Source organism: Syngnathus floridae, chromosome 5 (genome assembly GCF_059516105.1).
Source record: "Syngnathus floridae isolate MCC-2025c chromosome 5, RoL_Sflo_1.0, whole genome shotgun sequence".
Taxonomy (NCBI): domain Eukaryota; kingdom Metazoa; phylum Chordata; class Actinopteri; order Syngnathiformes; family Syngnathidae; genus Syngnathus; species Syngnathus floridae.
Window position 1 is genome coordinate 13,326,811 of NC_142417.1, and position 18,190 is coordinate 13,345,000.

The following is an 18,190-nucleotide window of genomic DNA, read 5'->3' on the forward strand; positions in this document are numbered from 1 at the left end:
TTGCACTGCAGAATTAATACATTTAATCACACTGTTTTATTCCTTTACAGAGCTTTTGTCAGTGCTTTAATTCCTGACACGAAGATGCCTTAAGTAATTTCAGTGAACCAGAACATTAGGCTAACAACGTGATGATACGTATGACCTACTCTGCTTAATTCAAAGTTATTTTTTTTAATCTGCCCATTGGAACCATAGCGAAGATCATGGTTGTGGCCAAATAATGCAAGAAAGACTTCAGCGCTTCAAGCCTACAGTATTACAGTACAGTATAACATGTTGCAGGGAGCAAAAAACATTCTAGCTCAGGTTAGAATAAATCGTTTGTTCTATTACGAGCAACAATAATAATAAACAGTAATAATTGTTTCTGCTCACGATAACATGCTTGAGTTCACACAATGTCTCCCCCCCTGTTATTCAAAAAAAAGCCCATTTAAAATGAGTTTGAGCCCTGGGCTTATTGTCAGCCCCAAATGTACCATCAAATTATATTTTTTAAATTGCATTTGATTAAAAAGTTGCACCTATTGAATTGTTTATATTATACCCTGATAGAAAAACTTTGATTTAATTTTGTGGTTTTAGTTGATGTTCATTATCATTATTGTAATTGAAAAATGTTTGTTGCACGTTTTAATCAAATCCCACTCCTAAAATAAAATAAAGAATACAGTTCACTTTACTTTCACTTAAGATCATTTGTACAGTCTTACTCACTGAGTGTGATAAAGACAAAGGGGAACATCCCTAATTTCTTGCCCAGTGGACAGTGGAAAGCGAGGTCTAATTCTGTGCATGGACGGAGTTTTCCTTTTTCTTTTTGTATTTGATATTTATATATCACAAAACCGCCGTTTGTGCGATTTTGGGCATGAACCCACAGACATGAACTCGACTTGCTTCTCGGCCAATGATGGGCAGCTCCTCTCATTCCCTTTAACATTGCTGAAGCAAAAACAGACTCACTGGAGTCCGTGCTGAAGATCGAAGCGTTCAAGTACGTTTATAAGACACTCCAAAAACACCTCTACGGGTGAATGATGTAAGTTGGCCAGGGCGATGACAGAAGTGGGCAGTTGGAGGTCGCCTCCAAACGCAATCTTTTGTCCTCCTCCTCCATTGCTGCAAAAGAGTGACTTTAAAAATATTGGGAAGGCGACGATAATAATAATAATAATAATAATAATAATAATAATAATAATAATAATAATAATAATAATAATAATAATAGTAATAATAATAATATTTCATTCAATTAATTGATTTTGACAGTGATTCAGAGGTTTTGATGCAAACTGTTATTTTTAAATACAATGCAATGACCTCCACCACCCATATCTATGAAGCTCCGGATCTTTCAACTTGCACCTCAATCCAATCCACCAAAATTGTGTCACACATTTTGGCCACTTCAATAATTTATGCATTACTCAAAAGTAGAATGAATCAATACTCGTGCAGTACTTTTTGGTTCATGTTGACGTTTGCCCTTGTACCAAAAGGCTTCTTCCATTTTAAATGTTACTGTAACCTATTTGGCTGAGGGTCTATGCAAACGTTTTACTTTATCAACTACCGGCACATCAGCTCAAGAAATCTAAAATAGTAGATTAGTATTTAGCATGCAGTTTGTTCTTTTTATGGTTGAGTTGATCAAATATACACAGCCGTACAGTTTCACCAAGCACATGTACGTATAAGACAATGATCTTGATTGGAGTTTGTCATATCATTGAATCGTACCTTGTGACAAACAGCCCCTCGTCAGTGCTATTTTCTGTCTGAGCACCTGCTTACAAACAAAAAGCCTCTGTTGCAGAGGGGCTTTTCACACTGAATGATCAAGTGTGTGTGAGATAGCTCAGGGGCACTTCATGGGTGCCTTTATGATCCCAGGTCAAGTTTTATTGTGCCGGAATAATCTCTGCCGAGCACACATGCAGCAGGACTCTCATATCCACCACACCATGATGCAAATTTGAGTTCCCTGTTCCACCTTCATACACACAAACATGCACACACACTTGTCATCCTCCCTCAGGCCCATACTGTAGAGATCCATTGCTCTCCTCTGCCATCAGTGGGAACAAATGAGCCGGGGCATGTTTCTTAGTGGTTCTCAGTGCACGTGTGCAGGCCAAACTTCCTGTCTGTCTAACCTCACTCTCTTCTGCATCAGTGAAACACACACACACACGCACACATATAGAAGCGAACTTGCTCCGCACTGTTACCCACAGACAGATCACTGACAGTGTGTATGTTGCACTTGTGTTTGTGTGTGCGTGTTTGTGCATGCGTATGTGTGTGTTGTTACAAACTTCCCACCCCTACTGTGTGAGTCTGGCAAGTGCCATTTCACAAGGAGCTGAGGAGGGGAGTCAGGATGGAGAGAAAGCGTGAGCCTCAATGCGAGTGTGTCTGTTGTCAGAGAGTTTATTAATAAAGATGACCTCAGCTGTTCAGAGGATATGTCGCTTTCTTCGTTTTTTCTTTCTGCCTTTCTAAACAGACACAATTCACTAAAATAATCATCATTCCAAGAAGCTATTGTATTAGTATATTCATGAATAAATGAGGATTAGTCTATCTCATCTCTTTCCTCATCTTTGACATTTTTTTTTTTTCAACAGTCTGAGAATGCTGCTCTCCTGTTTGTGTGGACGAACATTCTTGCGTGCATAAAATCTGGGTCTACGTGGATGTAACGGAGATAATCCTTTAGGATATGACTCTCTTTTTTGTCTCCTGCTCTGTGGATTTGATTATGTGCATCATTATGGTGGGCTAAGTAGGTTGAGTCCTTGTGTGCATGTGTGCAGACACCTGCGCACTTTGCAAAAAGCAGATTATAAGCAAAAATATGAAATAGATGATTTTGTTTGTGTCAGACATCTCTGAATATCACCCCCGTGGCAGGCTCAGTTTTTCCTGGAAGCTGAAGGGTGTAAAGTTGCACTTTATTTAGTCTGGACAAAATGTGTGTCGTATTTTTTACAATCCCTCTGCTGTCAAAATGGCAGTCTACCATCGTCAGCCCGAGTTGTGAGGCTCCAACACTATAAATTCAGTTTTTGCTAACTCTAACCACGTGGTCAATACTGTAGGGAAAATTGCTCAAATATAATTTTAACCAAAGCCATCATGTTTTCTGCAAAAACTTATGTATGTAGACAGTTGACTTGAGACACTCATCATTTTTAAGGCTGATTAGTGATTTCCGTTTTTTTAGAAAGATGACAGTAAAGGTTTTGGCCTGCCATGCAAAAGTTCAATATCAGGCTCAGGTTTATCTAGTTTTTGAGGTTATAATAACTCAATCCACATATAGACAAGCGTGTTGTCATGGTGAAGCAGCCCCGACCATAATTATCACCACTTTTTACGCACTGATCAAAGTTTTTGCCGCCGGATCTTTTTGTAGATGTGCTAATAGATTGTCTTGCCCACACTGAAGGGAAACTATCATTGTGTTTATTTCAGGTTAGAAATACATGGAACTTTTTCTCATAAGCACGTCGTTAAATACAATAGAAGTACCTTGATAGAGTACAAAAAGAGTTATTTGCATGAATGGATTCATACCACTCATTAACATTCTTATTAAAAATCATCCAGCCATGTTGGGTCAATATTTGTCATTTCAGATGGAGCTTCTGTTTTTTGGTGGAAAGACGGTGACTATTTTAAAGTTGTTGAAGTGGAACGCTAATGGAAAGGGATTTGGCTGCCTGGTTATATGATAAGAAACATAAAGACTCATGAATTTTTAAGGTAAAGGTTTTAATCAGTAGCATACTCTAAGATAAAGCAGGTATTTGGAATAATGTTTTATCTGGAAAATGATACATATTTGTCATTTATGCCCCTTTTGATAGATGAAAATTTCCAGTTAACAGATTTGGTGATTAGGTTATTTATAAAGGACAAAAGATGGGTCGAAGGAACCCAAATAAATAATTAGTTGAGGGGACTGGATTCATAATCATAGTCAGTGGACAATTACAACTACAATTACGACTGATACAACTTCTGTGAGTTGATGAATGAATGCTTGAATGCAACTGATGAGAACATGATGAGAAGTCTCAGTAATGATTTTTGAGCACTGGACTTTCTGGCCAAATTTCTGTTGGACCGATGCAATAACGGAAACGTTTCGTTGTTCTGCATCTGCTTTCCAAGCCACAATCGGGGGTTGTTCCTAAAATGATCAACTATATTAGTCAAATAGAGCATAAAGAATGTTAGTTATAACTAATAATTGACATAACGTCAATAAGGGAAAAAAAGGGAAGTAAAAGTGCTCCAGTGAGAGAAGATAAAATGCTGCCCATTTTGTCCAAGTATATGTCTTTGCAGAAGGATTTGTTCGGCTTTATGAGACAAATATTGGGACCATGTTATGAAAAGGTCAGGGTTCAACCCGGTGTTTTACCATCACATCCTTCCACTTACATAAACACATGTCAGGCTGCACACACACATGCATGTATGCACACAGAGCCTTCTCTACCTACGCCTTCATTGCTCTCATTCAATCGGGTTTGTCCTAACTCCAAAATATTTTAACGTAGTCAAGTCAAAACATCATCAACTCTTTAGTGGCAAATATTTAACAAACTTCCCCTTAATTAATTAAGCCGTCAGGTTACTTTTGTGACATCTACCTAGGAATAAATCACACTTTTCAACTTTAGAACAAAAGAGGGACCTAAGAAGCAAGATGATGAAAAAATAAAAATCTGTGTACTCCTTGCTTTTGCTTTCAAGTGCTGTTTCCCACTGCTAAAAATCTGGTCACTGCATCCTGGCTGGCTGTAATGCCGGAGGCTTTGATAGCATCTGTGCTGTGGGCTGCACTTACAAAGTTTGGAACTGGCAAAATGTGTGTTTTCTTGTGGTGGTGGTAATGTAAGGGCATTCATCAAAATAGCAAACAGCTCACCACCAATTTTCAGCAGTAATTTTATATCTGAGTCAAAGGACATGAAGTGAAAGGCTTTACTTTATTTTTCAGAGTTGCACCAAAATTTAAAAAAGGCAATTTTGTATCAACAGATCACGAAGCATTTTAAATTGGTCACGAGTCACTGCTGCTAACTGGTTTTGTGTGGATGATGTTGATAAAATGCTTTTTATTCCATAACACGTTCACTTGTTGAAAATGTAGTGTGAACATTAAAAACACAATTTTGTCGAATAAGATATCAACACTGATCTTAAAAACCCTACCATCCTGTGAACTATACAATTTTCTTTCTACACAGCACAGAGCAGGGTTTATCATAGTTTGGGATTTTTCATTATAGTTAGTTATTTTGTTTTGACTTTTGTTTTTAAATTAATTTAATTTTATTACTTTCAAGAGCAGGTTTATTGTTTTTTATTAGTTTCATTTTAGTTTTAGTATTAGCTTTAGTTTTAATTTTAAAAAATACTGTATATGTAGTCTGTGTCAATTGCAAGATAAAAAAAACAAGAGAACTAATTCTTGTTTATTAAAGTAAAGTACAATTCTCAACTGTTTGATCTTGCCTCTTTGCTATTTACATACAGAAATACTGAAATAAATACATTTGAAATGAACCCCAAAAATGAATGTATGATATTAATTGACAAAGATGAAAACATGGGACTTTTTTGCTATAATTACAGTATCGCGTTTTAGTTAGTTTACAAACACAAGATGATTGTTTCTTCACCTTTTTAAAAGCATGTTTGCATGTTTTTTGTTTTAGCAAAAATGATTCTCAATCTTAGTTATTGCTTTAGTTTTCTTTAACTGTAACAACTTTGGTGCAAAGGCAGAATTCATATGCATAGGAAGGTAAATTTGTCACCATTAACTTTATATCGGTCATGCCATGCTACACTAACTAATCGATCCATTCTGTTCGTACTGATCGGCGATTCTCATGAGGAATCTTGGTGGAGATTGACTTTGTCGAGCTGCGGCGCTAATAATGCCCTGAGCAAATGGCGTCCACCTCAATTTCGGCTTGTAAATCACAACCTGCAGTAATGAGCAGCACTTAAAGGGGTCAAGGTTTATGAATAACTCTCGAGGACAAAGACTGTAAAGGCTCACTGCAGCTCACTGGTGGGAGGTGGGAGTACACTGTGCCCTTGGCCAGATGTTCTCCAAACAAGGAGTGTGATTGTGTGTCATCAGGAAGGTTCTCGGAGAGTGCTCAGCTCTAATAGATACTGGCATGTCATTTTGTTGGACTTTTATTGCCACATGCCTCTTCCAATCCTATCACTTGTTAAAGTTGTCATTACTCGCATGTGCATGTGCCGTTTGTGCACCGAGTCCTCAAGCAGACACACACTTTGGCACAAGCTCAAATCTTGGGCCTCTGCATCCGATTAGCATCTCATTGCGTTGTCTTGTGGAGGGATCAAACTGAGAACAGAGTCGGGCTCCTGTCGGGGCTCATTGGAGGAAGTGACGGTACATCGTCGCTCCATTTTCACTCAGCTCATCAGGGGGCTGTCATCTCTGACAATATAAAATTAGGCGCAATGCAATTAAAGGTCCTCGCTGTCACAATTGAGGCTGATGGGCAAGGCTTGTATAATATCAGCGTGCCGGCTCATATGTTAACGGACTTTAAGGCTTTGTTAGAAATGTACATTTTGTATGTTCTCACACATAAAAGCATGTCCTCCCCCACCTGCAAGCACACGCGATTAGCCCTGAAAGTACAGGTTTAAACTGTTAGTCATTGCTGATTCACAAGCCTCTGGCTGCTTGCCACATCATCCCTCACGGCACTGACTGTCAAACACACAGACAAGCAAAAAAAAGCTGGAGGTATGCGCATGTGTGTTTTTGACAAGGTGTTTGGTGTTTTAAAATCATGGGGTTTTTTTTGCAACACTTTGCTCCGCTCTCATTTTTGGCCTCTCTTGCGTGTAGCTGCTTAGAGCCAAGTTTGGTGTGCATTAGTCAATGTGGACGCATGCATATTTAAATATGAGTGTGTGCAAATGTCTATGCAGAGCCTTGCAGTGTTTTGGCTGCCGGTTCTCCTGGATGAAGCCAGTGGAAAGCTGAGGTCTGGATGACTTACTTATTTAGGAAAAATCCACCGTTGATGGCCAGTGTGCTACCATGCAGGCAGATAATCATTTGCTTGCATACTACTGTGTGCATTTTTGAAATTGAAGTCATATTTGTACAATACAACATGAATGGAGCAGCACGGTTCACTTTTGGTTAACATCTCTGCCTCAAAGTTGAGAGGTCCTGAGTTCGGGTCTCAGCTCAGGCCCTCCTGTGTGGAATGTGCTTGTTAAATAGCTTTGTGGGAACGTGGACGTATATGTGCTCTGCAATCGGCTTGCAACCAGTCCAAAATGCAGTCGGGCTCGAACCCACATGTGACCATAATGACCCTTATATAAGATAAATGGACAGCCATCTGTACTAGGGCTTTCTCTATCGAATATTTCTAGAATTCGTTATTGTATTGGTTATTCCATCAATGAATTGAATAATCAGATACAATTTGCATTCTATGAAAGTGTAGTAAGACAAAATTGAAACTCTTATATTGTTAAAATAGGGTATCGCCTGGATTTGACACTAATTGGTTTATACATATTTGAAATTAATACCACAATCCTAGGTAATGATTGAAGTTGACTGGTTGGAGTCAAGACGATTTTAATCAGCATCATTTTTCCTTGCAAGATGGAATCAATCTAAGGTAGGCAAAATAAATGTGTCATGCATATGACGTCACGTGGTCACTTGGGCTACACGAGAGGTTGATGAAGGCGTTTTGGTTGAAGTAGGTGTTGGCAACTAGAGTGACGATCTGCGCATGACATTTTTGGAACGGGTGAGATGTACGACTGACTCCGTTCAATCTAATGAACGTCATTTGTCAGCTGCTCGACAAACACAATCCCTTTCCTCCAAAATGTGACATGTTAGGATATGAAAAACCAAGTGTCCTTAAGGAATTTGATTGCATTGAAGTCTTTGCTTGAAAAATTAATGTCTGCATTGGAATTGTCACTCTCTTCCCCAACCTGGAAGACAAAGCCTCACCAACTTGTGCGAGTACTGAGTTGCAAACAAAACCTCTTGGGTTTTCTAATTCGGTCATGGAGGCCTACAGGAAATGGACTTGTGTATGTAATGTTAATTGTTTTGTGTCTATATATTTATGATTATTATTATTAAAATGCATCAGATTTATATATATTGCTATTCTAGACACTTAACAATGACTACATTATTCATGCGCTCACACATTCACACTCTGGTGGTGGTAAACTACATATGAAGCCACCGCTGCCCACGGGGAGGCTGACATTGTATGCCTCCAACCACCATCAAACATTCGCACCCAGGATAAAACAGTGTGAGTGGAAGCACGGTATGCCAAGAGTCTTGCCCACGGACACAACAACACATGACTCGAATTCGAACAGCTAACCCTCCAGTTACAGGATGACCCATTCTACCTTCAGAGCCACAACCGTCACATTTCTGTACTTCTTCTATTTTGCTGCTATGATTTTGAAGGTGGCCCAAGGGCTCCAAGAACACATCATCTGAGCAGACATCAGGTGATTAAGGCTTGATCAAATGCTTGGCTAACCAGCCATTTGTTAAACTAATAAAATGAAGGCACGTTCATGGGACTTTAAACATAGACCGATGCTGCACTATCCAAACCAGGTGATGTCTGGTGTTGCCATTTCCTCCTGGGTGAAAAACTATGGAACTGAATGCCAGAACAATATGTTTGTATTCTTGGATAGTACTGAAAAAAAAAAATCTCTCAGGAAAATTGTCCCAAGATGTTTCTTTTGATCACAAATGCTAGTAGTGTGTTTTGATAATTACCGAAATGCATTTAGAATTTAGGACCATTTGTTCCCAGTTGTTCAATACCACTTTCTTTCAGACCACTGCGAGTTCTCAGTTCTTGAGTAGTCACCGATACCAAGACCCAATACCACTAGTACATTTTATACATAAAATAAAGAACAATGACAAATGATTGTTGAAAAGATCTTTATATCCATCCAAATATATAACATTTTCTTAAAATTGTATGAAATGGATGGCAATTCTCTGTTCTAATTTATAATTCCATCCATCCAAATATATCAAATGTTCTTAAAATTGTATAAAATTAATAGCAATTCTCTGTTCTAATTTATCATTCCCAGTTCCTAATTGTAAAACGGCCACAATACGGCGCCCGATCCTGATATTGACAGCAATAAAGTACTTGCTCATCGCTAGTTAACAGTTATTGGTTTTATGATTGGCATCATGATGGGCAGTTTTCACATGATGATAAACAAACATAACTTTCTGTCCTACTGCTGTTTCATACGTACTGTTTGAAACAGCTATAATAAAACAAGTGTTCTGAAATAAAATTGTGTTGTATATAAAGTAGGCCATGGGGTATTTCCCCCACATTGTATTAGTGTTGGCATGAACCTAAACTCTCAATAGTGTCATTATTACTGCACTACTTTTTGTTGCTGCAACACACCATTGGGTGTTGAACATTAACACTTGAGTAAATGTTACTAATAATGGATTTGCAGTGTGGTTTTTGCAATAAAAAACACATTGTGACAGTTGTTCTGTCTGATTGGTTGTTTTTCCTTAGATCTGGTGATTTCTTGTATATCAAATTTGAGATACAAGATGAGGCTAGTGAAGGAGGATTGATAGTATTGACAAATACAGACAAATCGTGTTGTTTGTTTTAAAATTGAAATCTCCCCCTGTAGTTTGTTTTGTAAATGGAGGGTTTTCTGCCCAATTGACATTTTTTTGCATTCTATTAATCAGACCTCCTGCACATCTGTTTTAAGTCAATAAAGCACGGTGCTATGGAGCTTGAAAATCCAGAGACTTGTTTATTGACTTCAGTGGCTGAAGTATGAGGGTGTCAGAGGTTTTGGTTCTTCCTTTGTTCACTACCTCTGTGTAACTCAAGCCAGCCCATATGTTACTGACAGTATCTGCATGGCCCTTGGCGGTCTCATTGTGTCTGGTGAGCTATTGATGTTGACATGATGCTGAACCTGGTCTCTGCTCATGAGCACACATGCACATACAAAACCTGATCTGCAGTGTGAACATTGGGATCGACTCGATGTGAGCCTTGAGGGCTGAGGCTTGTGTATAGCCGTGTGTGTGCACGTATATGCGTTCAAGTTAAACCTTTGTCAACCCCTGTCCGTCCATATACAGCTTTTTCCTGTTCAGGGATGCGGGAAGCTTGAGCCTATCGCAGCCGACTTCAGGTTAAAAAGTCAATTGTACTATGGATTGGCCATCGGTAAATCACAGGGCATATATATTGAGAGAGGCAATCCGAATTCCCATCATAACTGTGTAGGATATGAACCCATGCTGCCTGCTTTAGTCATGCAAGTGAACCACTATACCACAAAAAACACCTTTGTGGACTTTCACATGCAAATATCGCTTACTGTTTTTTTGAAAGTGGCATCTATTCCAAATATCTGTCAGACTTGGTCTGCATATTGATCTCGGACATTTTGTGGAGTTGGGCAAGTGTGTGATCTGCTTTTCAATGAGCCCTTTAACACGCCTGCATAAGACTGCATATGTGCGTGTTTGTGCAAGTACGTATACACAACGTTTGTGTAAGACAATATGTACTCTACACGTGCGCATGTATGGACAATAAATAATTAAAGCACCTACAGTATGATGAACATAAATGGACCTGCATTCCCTAATTTTCTCACAGTCCCTGTGTTTTTGTCCTCTCTTTTAGTGACATGTGACGTTCATCTGAATCGAGTCTCCTTGTCGGACGTACAGGAACAAAGTTCACAGACGCAGAAGGAGAAGAATAACAAGTAAGGAAGTGCAAACAGAATAAAGGGTGAAGGATAAAAAAAACATCTGTGCTGTTCAGAATCCAAGTGAAAAATGCACAAAGGAAGGAGGTAGTGTGTGTGTGCGCATGTGTGCTTGCGTGTGCATTTGAAGTGTAAAATGAGCCAAAACTGAGGAGAAATAAGAAAGTAAAGATGCATTTGGAAAGGAAATCCATGGTGTACAAGGGAGGGTGGTACTTGTCAAAACAGGACGTGAAAATTACGGGCAATTTCAGGTACATCCGTAAAGAAATCATTTTGGTGACAAAAAAGAAGAGGAGAGAGACAGAGAGGGGAAAAAATGAGGTGAGGTAAGATATTGGATGTCAGTGTGAGTGTAAGTGTGTGTATGTGTGCGTTTGTGCCCGCGTGCGCATTTGTGCTTGCATTCATTTGCGTGGGTGTATGTGTGAGATTGATGGTGTACTGTTTCAGATGGAATGCAAAAAAAACAAAAACAGAGGCAAAGTTGACATAGACGAAGAAAATATATGAAAACAATATATGAACTTTGACACTACCATCTCTGCGTATGAATTTTGTTTTTGTGATTATTTCTTGCGGCCAGTTTAATTCAGGGAAATACAACCAGATCCTTGTGAGACAAGGACCATCACCACTCAACAGCCATGAAGCAGTCATCAATTGCAAAAAATATTTGGAATGTCAAAGACAGAAAATGCTGCATGAAAATCGCCCCATTATGTGAGCTAGAAACATTTTATAACGAGGAGCTCAATGCCTCAGACTCCCACTGTTTGGGAAAAAAATGCCAATTAATAAATTCTAGTGCATCACTTGTTTTACTTGAATACAAAAGACAATGATGCAATTAGATGCAACCTTGGGTTAATTACAATTTCATTGTCACCTACATAAAACTGGGCTTTGACTTAATCAATCATCACTGACTATAATAATGTTGTTGCACATTTGATGGGAGTTATTCCAGCTGAGTGTGGGCAAGAGGCAGGTTAAAATCTCAACTGGACAAATAATTCACACTCATATTCACACCTCTAGGCACTTTGGAGACATGCAGGAAGGAAAAGTACAAGTATAAGCAGAAACCCCACACAAGCACAGGAAGAACATGCAAACGAGATTGAATCAAGCTTTTATCAAGGTTTTATTCGCAACATGATTGTGTTACCATTGTTATCCAGTGGCATATAACACACATAATCCAACACCCCACTTAACAATTGAACATTAAAATCCTCCGTGAGAATTCTTCAGTGACAAGTTTGTAGGCAGGTGTTGCGTATTAATGTGCAACTTTTACAGAACCTCCAAGCTGTAAGACCAACTGTTAAATGAAAAATGGAATTTCAATCTTAAATTGTTTTAAATGTATCTGTGATGACATTTGTCCATGATGTTTTTGTTTCACAATCCAATCCAATGTGCTGTACATCCATTACAGCGATTGCAAAAACCTACTCTAGGTATTTGTTTATTCACTTATTGAGTGAATCGGAGAGCTAGGGGCAGTTTAAAACCATAAACTAGGCACAAGCCTCAGAAGGGAGTCTGTTTATTATTTACGAGTCCCAGTTCCCCTTCAATGCCGACGCGAAACCTATGTCCTTGTCATAAGTGCATACTGGATGTAAGGATATATGGCTGTGTGTATGTGTGATGAATAGTTTTCTTATTTACAATCAGTTGTCAGCTTGATGGTTGCCCCATATACGGCAAACTTTAGTAAAGTGACTCTGAATAAAAAAAAAAAAAAAAAACCTCATTTTTATCCAGCTGCAAAAGGCTGAGGCTATGGAGCAAAATGAAGGTGTGCTTAATTGCATCAATAAAGGCACACATGTAGCACACGCAACACACATAGTGACCTCATAGGATGCATATCGTTAGGATTTTAGCAATGTCCTTATCGATATTCCTTATCAATGCCGTTAATTATCAATACTCTTATTAACATGTTTCGTAGTAATTTGATGAAAGTAAAGATGTAAACAAGAAGATAAAAAATATAATTCACGTGTAACTAGTCATCTTAATTTTCCTTCGTTTAGTGATAGTGAATGGGGATTCTTACTTCTGTGGTGGCTTTACAGAAAAACAATATAACAGAGCATTAGGTCATTAACAAATGCCGTCAGCGGCGTCATAATTAATTGACAGTCGCTGGATAAATAAAACTACCATTAGTGGTATCGTTTGTATAGAATCTTTACGGTGCTTCGATACCAACCCAATTTGATACCGGGACCAAAAAGTACTGACTGACAGTATGCATCCCTAAATAGTAGAGATGTGAGGAGAAAAAAAGTTTCAGCTAATAATTAATTAGTCCAGATTTTTACACAAACTCGGCACACCTCTCTTTCTGAATCCCAATTCGCTCATGCCACGTCCACTCTAATACTTGCGTATCTGCCTTTCTGTCTCTCACAGTTTGTGAGGATATTGGTTGTCCAGGTTTTCTCTGACAGGATGCCATCATAGTGCTTGAGTGAGGGAAAACAGGCTTGGATGGGGAGAGAAAAGAGAACGGAGGAGGCTGTGACAGGAAGATGAGATAAGGGAGGAAATGGAGGGTGAAGGGAATGCAGGAAAGATGGTGGAGGTTATATACATCACAACAGTCTGACACTTGTCAGGTAGTAGCAGATTAAATGTTTCACTTAACAGCGTACCCTTTCACACATCTTGTTACAACACTATCTTGTAGACACATAGAGTACAACACTGTTTGCTTTCAATTATTATCCATTTTGTCCTATAGGGTCGTGGGTCATATCTATATGGTGGTGTGTGTCTGTGTGTGTGTGTCTGTAGTGTGCGTGTGTGTCTGTGTCTACACACAGACACACACACACACACACACACCACTAGTTTTACTCGCATACAAAAGACAATGATGCAATTAGGTGCAACCTTGGGTTCTATTAAAATTTCATTGTGAAACAAGGACCACCACCATATAGTATATATCTCTTCATATTCTAAGGAAAGGTCTTCACAGAAAAGGCTTGCCAGGCGCTAGATCACAGGTGTCAAACTCAAGGCCCGGGGGCCAGATCCGGCCCGCCATATCATTTTAAGCGGTCCGCCAAAATCAAAATCACGAGTGTCAACTCAATGTTTCTTGTTAAAATGCCCAAACTCTAAATTGAGATTGTGCAAAAATGTTTGTTATAATCCCAATTTCAAAATTAATTGGAAATGTTTTTGAGCTTTTCTGTTGTATGTAATAATATCCACACACATTCATTTCTACTTAAGTTATCAATGGCCCCATGAAGGAGGACATAACTCCGATGTGGCCCGCAACAGAAAATGAGTTTGACACCTTTGCTCTAGATCATGCTAACTCAAGTGCTCTCACGCGCAGTTTCCATGCATGAAGTCTGTTGATGTAGGCAAGTGTACACTGTTTGGCCGCCCTCCATCCTCTTTTCCCTCTGTAGCAGAAGTCCTTGTCTCTCTATTGATCCATGCTTATCTTCCCGTAAACCTGCAACACTTTTCCTCATATTTGCCTGTCCATCCCAGACACTCTTCTCCTACCACCATATTGCTATTGATCGTTTTGTGTGTTCAAGAGAGTAGGCAGTGGTTAATGTAAAGCTGAGTGTGGAGGAGAGATGCTTGTGGTTCACCTATTGCCCTTCTCCCCTGTAATGGACCCAATCAAGTTCTAACAGACCCTTGGTAGACACATCAAAGCACTCCACTGACTTCTTTCTTTCCTTGCATTTATTTCATCCATGCCTCTACCATCCATACAAGCCTATATCTGCAATGCTACGGCCAATCATGAGTTGATTTCAATTCAATAGCTCTTATGTCTAAAACAAAATGCAATATGCATTCAATTTTTTTTCTGAATTGCAGGTGCTAAGCAGTGTTTGCTTCTTTTCTGCCCAAAATAATCAAACCATTGACTTTTAACAATGTCTCTCCAGAGTGTTAAAGGCACATTCAGTATTTGTTGATTTAGCAGAGTGTATTGTGAAATGAAAGAGCAAATGAATATTTTTGTTTACAGTTTTAGTCTCTAAGTGGATTAAAATTATTACACTAAAATAACACCTGTCTAATTTAATGTCAGTTCTAGCTAAAGTATATCTATGTTTATGTAGTATTAATTAAGAGCTTGGAAGCAACATGCAAGTCATTAGATTTTTTTAATGATGATATCCCTGTCACACCAGATCTACTGGCTCTGGTCCTTGTGAAAATATGATGCCAAGTTTTGATCATAATTTTTTTACCTAATACAATGTAGCTTCTTACACAGCTATTCAAAACACTATCTAAATGAGTATGTATGTTATTGATTTTGATTTCCTGGTTGTTGTTTTTTTTATTGGAGACAGACGAGCCGCAAGTCACAATTCATGAATGTTAAGGTTTGTTACAGACATTGTCATTCTGTTCTTAAACCTTGCATTATTTTTAAATAATTCATATGGTACGGTTCCCTATTTTTATTTTTTTTTCAACTCAAAACTGAAAATAGATATTTCGGTCTGCCCTGCTGCCCTCACTTACCAGATTATAGTATTGATGCTGACAATATCGTTGTTGCTACTTTCAATCATTACAGTATCTAAATAATAACAGTGGAGCATTGGTCAGCACATCGCCTCACAGTTCAGAGGCGTAGGGTTCGATTCCGGCTACGGCCTTCCTGTGTGGAATTTGCATGTTATTCCCGTGCCTGCATGGGTTTCCTCTGACTCATCCGGTGCCCTCCCTGATTCAAAAATCATGCATGTACGGCCGATTGACCACTCTAAAATATTCCATAGATATGAATGGCTGTTTGTCTGCAACTCGTTCAGGGTGTACCCTGCCTGTCGCCCAAAGCCTGCTGGGATAGAGTAAGCGGGTTGGAAGATTAATAAATAAAATAATGATCAAAAGAAGAAGATTTATAATCATGATAATAATCATAACAATAATAATGATTATGATAGTAATAATGACTAATTTGAGACCCAACCGCAATAGTTTGGGAATGACAATTCTATGGTGCTGCATTACTGTTGTGAAAATAAATATTATTAATGCTGATTAATGTTGCAGAAAGTTTTGAGATATACAAACTAAAATGAACCCTTTGAGAGAAACATTCCAAATTCAGATGCATCTAAATGCTAATATGTCGGGCATCTGGAAAAGTGGGCTTTAACATAGCTAGTAGAGCTGCTGCAGCAGACATGCAGGAATCAGTTTGGATGCAGAGCAAATTCATATACAGCCCATAGTGGTCATGTGTATTTGTGCTATATGTGGAAGAGGACCTACTGTATGTAAGAGTTACCTAACATCACCGCATGGCACCTTTGTAAAACAATAGAGGTGATAAAGAATACAGGACGTAATTCATTAAACCATGTATTGTGTTCAAATTTGAGTTTATTTAACCTATTACCTATTAACCTAAACCTATCAAACCACTGTGCTTGGGTGGTATTTAGTAGATTTTTAACACTGTCCAACAACCTGTACAAAAACATTTTGAAGAGTAAATTGCTTTTTGTGCGAAAGTCATTGTGAATCTTGTACTCTACAGGAGAGTTATTACCTGGGATAAGCACCGTTTCACCAACATCTAGCACAGAACAAGAAGGACAGAAAATAGATGGATTTGAAACTTTTGAAACAACATCATGCCACTAAGTCACTTTAAGCAGCCTTAAATACCATAATGCAATCGATCCTCCCATTCCCTTTGAGTCCTTCGTAATGGCATCAATGTGTCGTCATTGCGTTGCTGAGGTGTGTTTTCGATCTTTCTGTCGGAGTCAAGCTAGGTGTAACCTTTCTGCCCGACGGCACCTAACTGGGCTCCAGGCCTCCTGACTCAGCATGATCTCCTGAACTCTTGTTAAATTAAATGCTCGAAGAAAGAAACTAAGGAGATGTTGAGGACACGAAAAGCTGGGGTAAGAGTAAAAGATCATTCCAAAACAATTTTCCCTCTTAGAAGAACAGTGGGCAGCTTCGCTAATCCAGATTACATAGTGACTGAGGCCGTGGATGCGTTCTGTATTCATACCCTATAGTTGTTCCATATTGAAACAGTGCTTCGGCTGCCTACAGGCAACAATACAGCAGTTTCTATCATTCCGAGCTGATTAAAGCACCAAAGCATACAGTAGAGAATATGATTCTGTGAGTGCTGAAATACAATGTCGAGAGACGTTTCTTGTTTGTTTGTCTGAACTTGGCCTGGAGGGAGCAATTTCATTTGTGCACTGGTGCATGAGGAGCAGGTTGTAACACTAAACACTAAAAGGATCAACGTGTTGGGGCAACTTTAACTGCACTAGAAATGGAAGAAATATTGAAAGCAAACAGTTTTCACTTGATGACGAATATCTAGATTTGGGAGTTTATCTATGAGATTGGTATTGTCAATGCATCAGGAAGAATGTGGGAGATAAGGCAGGACTCTATCTCTGTTGTAGTTAATCTGACAGGAGGTGAGTTCAGGACTCGCAGGTTATTCCACATCTAACCATGACTTAATACACACTGCTTGGTGTACTGAGACAGAAAGGGTCATTTTCCCTCTTTTGCACTGTTTGAAGAGAAATTATACTGTACGAAACATTTACGATGACCAATTAGGATTTGGGAAAACTAAGAATCTAGTCCAACACCTGATAGTCTCTCTGTGTGTACACGTGAGGCGTATGTGTCAGCATTAACCATTTCATTGCATCGTATAAGGTTGAGTGACCTGTAACTGCATTTGGAGCAAAGACTCATCCGAACATATACGGTCTATAGATACATGTGCATTGATGTAGAGAGGAGAGCGCTTTTCCAGCCCAGCATCCCTGGGGCCTTCACTCGGTTCTGTCAGGTTGAGTGCACGGGGGTGTTACCTCCTCTCACTGCTCTCACGTGTGCTCATCAACAACGTGGTCGGACTGTCAAACACAAGGTCGAGCAGAGAAAAGGCACTGGCACACACATAATTTGTCAGGGACGGGACCGTTTATTTTTATAGACGTCGTTTGTGTTGTCGAATCAGTTTTTTTTGACTAGTCTGAAAGTTTTGAATCAAATCAGTCATCCCTTATCTTGCCAACTTAAAACAAACTGAAAATATTGTATCTAAAGTAGGTTTGCGTAGGGTTACATAAATGCCTGTGCTATCAATATTAAAAACGCTACCTGAATTTGGAATAGATTAAATCAATATACAGTCAGTCATTCAATTCATTTTGAGACAAATCTTTTCAAACTGAGGGTATTGTGTTTGGCGTTAATGTGTATATAAAAAGTTCAAAAGGTTCAACTC

At 38.9% G+C, this 18,190-nt stretch overlaps 1 protein-coding gene across 2 annotated transcripts in view; it reads left to right on the forward strand.

Moving 5' to 3' along the window:
- Positions 1 to 18,190, forward strand: part of sema4c (sema domain, immunoglobulin domain (Ig), transmembrane domain (TM) and short cytoplasmic domain, (semaphorin) 4C) — a 75,247-nt gene that overhangs the window by 18,260 nt on the left and 38,797 nt on the right. For both annotated transcript variants that reach the window (XM_088376358.1, XM_088376357.1), the window contains one exon: positions 10,800 to 10,884. The gene's annotated coding sequence lies outside the window, so the exon portion shown is untranslated. The remainder of the gene's footprint in view (positions 1 to 10,799; positions 10,885 to 18,190) is intronic.